The following is a 7,071-nucleotide window of genomic DNA, read 5'->3' as shown; positions in this document are numbered from 1 at the left end:
AGAAAGAAAGAAAGAAAGAAAGAAAGAAAGAAAGAAAGAAAGAAAGAGGGGGGAGCAAGGTTTTTGTCACTGACACAGTGAGCTCTGGGTATCATCTCTGATAACACCTGTAAGAAGTAGAATTGTTGACTCAAAATACAAATATTTTTGAGTCTCTATAGAGATTGTACACATTCACACGGGCACACTTCCCTCCCCCTCCTCCTCGCTCTCCCTCCCTTTCTCCCTTCCCTTTGCTCCCCTCCCTCTTCTTTTCTCCTCTCTCTCTCTCCTCTCTCTCTCTCTCTCTCTCTCTCTCTCTCTCTCTCTCTCTCTTCCTCTCTCACACAGTGAAAGTATTATACCAGAAAATTCTTCAGGCAAAATTCAATAGCATGTGATGACTTCATAAATTTCACAGTAGCAAAACTACAAGTCAGGAATGAGCAGTAGAGGAAAAGACATGAAGTTTCCTAATAAACACAGTTCCAGCTGGGTCCTGCTCCCCAGATGAGAATTGCGCGCCTGACACTCTGGCTTCAGGTTCCGGATCTTGCAGGATGGATCCTGCAGAGAGTGATTTTCGGAGAGTCAGAGGCAGCTGGGGACAATGCTAGCTTGTGGCCAGTCTGCAGCTAGGCCTCAGGTGCCAACTCCCAATTAGAAGCTCTGGCCCTCCCAAGGAATGCAGAACGGCCACAGTCAAGGCCAGGGCACGTCAAGGGCAGAAGCCAAAAGGCGCCCAAGGCCCAGGAGGGTTGAAACAAAGACAAGTGATAGAAGAAAATTCCTGCCATTCCCAGCGTTCTCAGCTGGCACAAGTTGAATGGAAAAACAGTAATGAAGGAACTCTCTGTCCCATTTTTACACAGACCTTCTCTCTTCACTGAAAAGAGGGCCTGGAGCGCCTAGTTAATATGCCTGCTCAAGCATCCTGACACCTGACAGACGGAGGAGGGAACAGAAAAGAGGCTGAGAGACGCGGACACAACTGATCACAATGGTTAGCGCTGAATAACGGCACCATAATGCCAAGGACTTGCTTTAATATTTGAGTTAATAAACTGTTTTTAACACGATACCTAACTTGTACAACAAGAAACACCTCTCTTATTTTTTTCTTTTTAATAAATATGTCGTGAAAGCCAAAAGTATTTCCTTATGCTTGGGGGGGTGGGGTGGCGGCATGTCTTTAATTACAGTATTCAGGAGGCAAAGGAAGGCAGATCTCTCTGAGTTTGAGGCCAGCCTGGTCTACATAGTGAGATGCAGGACAGCATAAACTACATAGACTACCTCAATAACAAAACAGGAGGGAGGGCTTCCTCAGCTCCCGGGATCCTTCCCTAGAACCAGCATGGCCTTCTTTGTGACAGGCACAACATAAAAATCCTCTTCAATATGGATCCCAGCATCTTTCCACTCATAGGGGGCACATACACAGAGTCGTTTGTTTTTGTTTCTGAGACAGTCTCACTTAGTAGCTCTGGCTGGCCTGGAACTCACTATGTAGTCTCTGTGCCTACCGGACTTAAAGGCATGCACCCCCACGATGAGCAGGTTGTGTGTCCTTGTTGGTCTTGTTTTTAGATTGTTTTATGTGTATGAATGAACGTTTTGCCTGTGTGTGTGTGCACCAAGAGTGTGCCTGGTGATCAAAGAGCTCAGAAGAAGGTGTCAGAGTCCTTGGAACTGCAGTTGTAAACAATCATGAGTCACCATATTAGCACCGGGAACCAAACCCAGACCTTCTGGAAAAGTAGCTGGTGCTCTAATCTGCTGAGCATCTGTCTAACTCCAATGCTAGTGTTTTTATGAGACAGTAGAGATGGTATAGCTCAGTGGTGGAGTGCCTGCTCTTAGCAGCATCAGGCCTCAGGTTCTATTCTCAGAACAAACGATGATGATGATGGTGGTGATGATGATGATGACAACGACAAAAAGGTGGTACAAAGAACTAGAATCTTCTGTAGAAATGCACATTTCTCCGCTGCTTCCCAAGGTCATGGCCCTCAATTCAGATTCCTGGGTGTTGGCAAATACGGAAATTTCCTAAAAGTTCCCCGTGATAATAGTCACTCAAAACCTGCTTTTGCTTAAAAAAAAAAAAAAAAAAAAGCTGATTCTACACTTGAGTCCATAAGGAAACTAAAATTGGAGTACTCTGCCTTGATTTGTGCCTGTCTCCTTTACTTTAGATCAAATTCCTGCTTGACCCTGAGTGGTACTGAAGCCAAAAACCATGACCCCCGTCTTAGAGGGAGTAAGAGCTTATCCTGGAGCCATTCTGAGTGCCCGTGGTCTGAGGAACACAGGCTTAGGTCACTCCAAATTCCATGTTTCAGTGAGGAAGCAGTTTAGTTTTCATACTTTTACAAAAGAAAGTCATAAATCAAGACAAGTTTAAAATCTGTTGGTGGGTACATCAGAGAATCAGTATGAGAGAAGCTTTAGCTCTAGGTCCAACTTGTTAATATTATCTGGGCTTTGGGGTTGCTGGAAAGTAGCAGTCTGTTAAGTTACTACATTCCAAAAGGTTTATTTGTTTGTTTGTTTTTCAGCTTTCAGGAACTTTATTTTCCTTCCACCTTTTTTTTTCCTTTTGCTCGGGTGTCTGCAGAGGAGCTCAGGACCACTCAGTGGTGGCTCCAACCCACTCAGTGGCCTGCGCTGTGGGAGCTGCTGGCCAGTCCTCAGTGGCCGGCTGGGCACTCCAGTCTTCAGTAGGGAACTGCTGGATGGAAACAGAGGGCACCTGCACACCCTCAGACCAGTCTGCCAGCTCGGGCTGGGCGGCAGTGAACTCAGGAGCTGGCGCAGTCCGTTCCCCCTGGAATTCCTCCTTGGTCACGGCCTTCTCAGCAGTAGCCCGCTCCTCCTCAATCTCTTCTGGGTCTCTATAGAAGTAAAGATCGGGCATAACCTCCCATGAGTGCTCACCGGAGATAGTGCCACGCATGCGCAGTACTTTCCGGGTAGCATCCACCGTCAGGCCCACTGAGTAAGCTCCGTTGTTTTTCCACGGGACGGCAATGTCCACGTAGCGCAGAGGAGAATCTGTGTGTACAGAGCAATGGTGGGCAGGCTGACGTAAGAGGCCTCCGTGAGGGGCTGCTGGTCAGCCCTATGATCAGTCACCACCGGAAGCCAGGGCTTCCTGAAGGCTGCTTGGATCTGGTAAGTGAAGGTCCCAGGTGTGAAGCATCCAGCGATTGGAGTGGCTCCAGTGGCAGCGGCAAACTTCAGCACAGCTCGCTGGCCAGCGTTCCTGGAGGACTTGATGCTGACATCAGCAGGGTTCTCAGTGGTAACAACGGCCTGAGCAGCAAGCAACAGCTTCTCCCAGGTCCTCTTCAGGTTTATGATGTAGATTCCATCATTCTTCCTTTTGTAGATGTACTGCTCCATCTGAAAGTCAAGCTTGGTGCCACCTAAGTGGGTTCCTGTGGCAAGGAATTTGAGGACATCCTCCTCCTTCATCTGCAGTACATCAAGGGCTCCGGACATGGTGTAAGTTTCCCCTTTAAGTTATGCCGGAAATCAAGAACAAGAACAACGCCGTATGGACCTGTCCCTGGGCAGTGCAGAAAGGCCCCAAAGGTTTTTGGAATGTCTGTTCTGAGGGCCAGAACTAGCCCAAGATAAGGCAACACTCCACCCTCCCCGAAGAATGGGAATCCTAATCAGTCCACCGCTTCCTTCCAGAAATGCTGGTTCACAGGAGGCGTCAGGCCTCCTCAGCAGTAAGGAGCATGCCGCCTGCCTGCCTGATCTACTACTCCATCTTCAAGGCTGAGGGCACAACCCCAACACTGTTTTAACCTTGCAGCAGCCTTGGTTCTGAGAAGAGCAGAACCCAGAGGAGCAGATCAGCCCCAGACAGGTCCATTACCCTGCGCCACAGGATAGAGCTCTTCAAAGACGGTGAGAGAGACTCCAGGGCATCCTGAAGGACTGGAGATGGCACAACTATCGACAAGGCCACCCTGACCAGGGCTGCTGCGTTCCCTATGCCTCCTGCCCCACTTCTTCTAGCTGCAATCCCTTACTGCACTCCTCAAGCTGTTCTTCGTGATATGGCCACGTTGATGCAATCTTCACTTTCCTCCCGTCCCCACTCCCCTCGCTTCCTCGTCAGGTTCTCTGGGACAAGGCCTCAAACTCGAGAGCTAGGAACACAGCCATGTGCCACCACGCCCACCTTTCTCTGCTCTTTACTGCCTGGTTTCTTGAGGGTGTACCAAGATGGGTAGGTGGGCCTATCCTGGGGGTGCCTGAGCCAGGGTTTTGCCCTCAAATTCTGCTCCTACCATCGCCCTGCATTACCCTCCTGCGTCACCACATGCAGCTGACATCAAGTGCACAATGTGGGCCACTAGCACCACAGAAAGCAGGGTGTGTCCTTCCCTTCTGTCCTCTCCTTTCTGCTCCTTCTGCCCGGAGTGTGGGAATAAACCCAGGAAATGACCTGAATGGAACAGCACAGCCACAACCGCTCATGGTGAAGAAGAGAGGTGGGGGTCGTCAAAGAGCTCCCAGTCACACAGGTGCACACACAGGGGTCACAGGTGCACACACAGGGGTCACAGGGGTCACAACCTATTTCTCACCCCCACTCTCCTACCAAGGCCTTTGAAACAAGTATATAACGTTGTCTTATGTTGCCATTGAAATTCTTTTTTCCTGCATGTGGAAGTCAATGCCCAGACTTCCCAGCTGAGGGGCTGCTCAGAGCAGACCAATGACCGATGTGGAAAGGCTCAGGCTACCCCGGGTAGCCATCCCTAAGCAGGTGCGTTTGGGCCACATAAGCAAGGCAGCTGAGTGCGAGCCGGAGAGCAAGCACAAGTAATAACTCCCGCTTGAGTCCCTGCCCCGACTTCTCTCAGTAAGAACCGTGACCTGGAACCCTAGGCCACCTCAACCCATCCCTCCCCCAAGTCGTGGTGTTCATCACAGCTACACAAAGCAGACGAGGACGAGGGCCATTTTGCCGCTCTTTGTGCCTCTGAGGTTTGCAGCCTGAGCAGTATGGAAGCAAACCTGTTTTTTTTTCAGACTGAATTAATGCCAGAGCCTGTGAAGGGCAGAACCATCACAGGGCAGGGAGACTGACAACCTGCCACGGCGCCTGTTTAGGAGACAGCCATGGGAGGCCGTAGTGGAGAGGAGGGCCGGATGCAGACACTTGGAGAGATGCAGTAAGCAGTGAAGGGCACATGGTCAGGCCCAACCTTGGTTGCTGGGGCTGGACTCTTTCGCCTAAGGATAACTGCACAGAGTGGCCGCCCTAAGCCTGATGTCAGTGGGAGTCTAACCTCTAGGGCCGGCTGTTTGGGAGCTCACTACGGGTGGCCTGAGAACCTTAGCATTCCAGGAGAGAGTTTGACTTGCGCAGCCTCATCCTTTCTGCATAAAGATGCGAGGGGGAAAAGCACTGAAGATGACCATGCAGCATAGACCACATAGCATAGAGCCATCTTTATTTGCTTTTCCAACTCCACAACACACTCGGGACACACCCCCTTGGCTGGAAGGTTAGCCAGCTTCGGTGCGCCAACCGGAAGTCTCTGAAGCCTGGGAGGACCTGCCTAAGGTCCAGCCAACATTCTACGCTGCTCAAGTTCTCTGTCATCCTGTGGCTGTTACTAGTACTCAGGCCGGCTTGAACAGACTTTCCTGGAAGTTCACACCTTGTTTGTTGCTGTGACAGCAGTTCGCTTTTCCATTCCTAGCAGACCTGGAATGGACTTCTCAGGGAGAAGATCTAAAATAATCCCCAAGCAAAACTGAAAGGAATTTTCACAGTAGTCCACATGGTGTAGCCTGCCGCTACACAAACTGCAACAAAAAAACCCGCAAGAAACAATAACAACACAATCAAGGTAAGACAATGTCTCCAAAGATCTTAATTCTGTGCCACACATAAAAATCCTGAAATGGACAAAATATGGAAGAATTCAAAACCTCTCCTTGTAAAACTGACCAATGACTTCAACAAGAGTACAAAGATCTGGGTGAAAAAAATCAGTAATCCAGATGAGAAATTCAAAACAACAAAACCCTTGAGATCTTAGGAGGAAAAAAAAAAAAAAAAAACCCATACACACAGCAACGTTAGAAATGAAAAAAACCGTAATCAATGGGAAACATCGCCAGTACACACTACACTAGATCAAACACAAGAGGCAATACCAGAGATAGACAACGATAAGTTTGGGAAAACACTGCACTGAGATTGGGGGTGGCGCAAGCGATGACACTCACACCCATTCTAGGGAATGTATTGCAGACTGACTTTCTGTTACATGGTTCTCTGTCCTCTCTTAACATCCATACTTAGATCTATAATAAAATATTTCCCTAAATTTCCTTCAAAAAGAGATTGCAGTTAAGAAACATAATATACAGTATAGAAAAATCAACCATAAAATCATAGAATTACCCAAAACTGGGGGGTGAATGCACTCAAGCCCAGGACGCATTTAGGACTTCAAACGGACATGGCCAGAGCAGAAGCCCTCTGTGGCACTTCATAGTTAAAAGGCTAAGACTGAAGGAAAAAGGAACGCTGTTAAAAGGTGCAAGATAAAAAAGAATTCCAGATCACAAACAAAAGCCACTCCATCAGAATGACGGCCTTTCAGCAGTGATGCTAAAAGCCAAGAAAGCAGAATAGTAAGCAAGTGACAGCTGAGAGTGTGTGTGTAGATATAAATATGTATATATATGACAGCCAAGAGTTTTACATGTGTGCGTGCATGTGTTCACGTCACATACACATATGTATGTATATGTACGTGTGTGTGTGTGTGTGTTTATTTCTTAGTTGGTTTGAGTATCATTTGCTCCTTTCTTTCTCACAAAGAATGAAATAACATCATCTTCAAGGAAATAGATGGGACTGAAGATCATTGTGTTAAGTGAAATAATCCAGACTCATTCAAATACATTTCTCTCATATGTGGAATTTAAAAGTTTACTTATATGCATATATAATTATGTGTGGAGAGAGTATAGATGATAGATAGGTAGATAGGTAGATAGATAGATAGATAGATAGATAGATAGATAGATAGATAGATAGATAGA

The 7,071-nt window shown here is 47.7% G+C and overlaps 1 protein-coding gene and 1 pseudogene across 1 annotated transcript in view; both read right to left on the bottom strand.

Moving 5' to 3' along the window:
• Positions 1-7,071, bottom strand: part of Rab31 (RAB31, member RAS oncogene family) — a 115,651-nt gene that overhangs the window by 45,611 nt on the left and 62,969 nt on the right. The gene's annotated exons all lie outside the window — the stretch shown is intronic.
• Positions 2,606-3,486, bottom strand: LOC129692127 (40S ribosomal protein SA-like; annotated as a pseudogene).

The sequence above is a fragment of the Psammomys obesus genome, unplaced genomic scaffold, assembly GCF_907164565.1.
Source record: "Psammomys obesus unplaced genomic scaffold, mPsaObe1.curated_primary_1811, whole genome shotgun sequence".
NCBI classification, from domain to species: Eukaryota; Metazoa; Chordata; class Mammalia; order Rodentia; family Muridae; genus Psammomys; species Psammomys obesus.
This window is presented reverse-complemented; position numbering and strand designations above follow the sequence as displayed.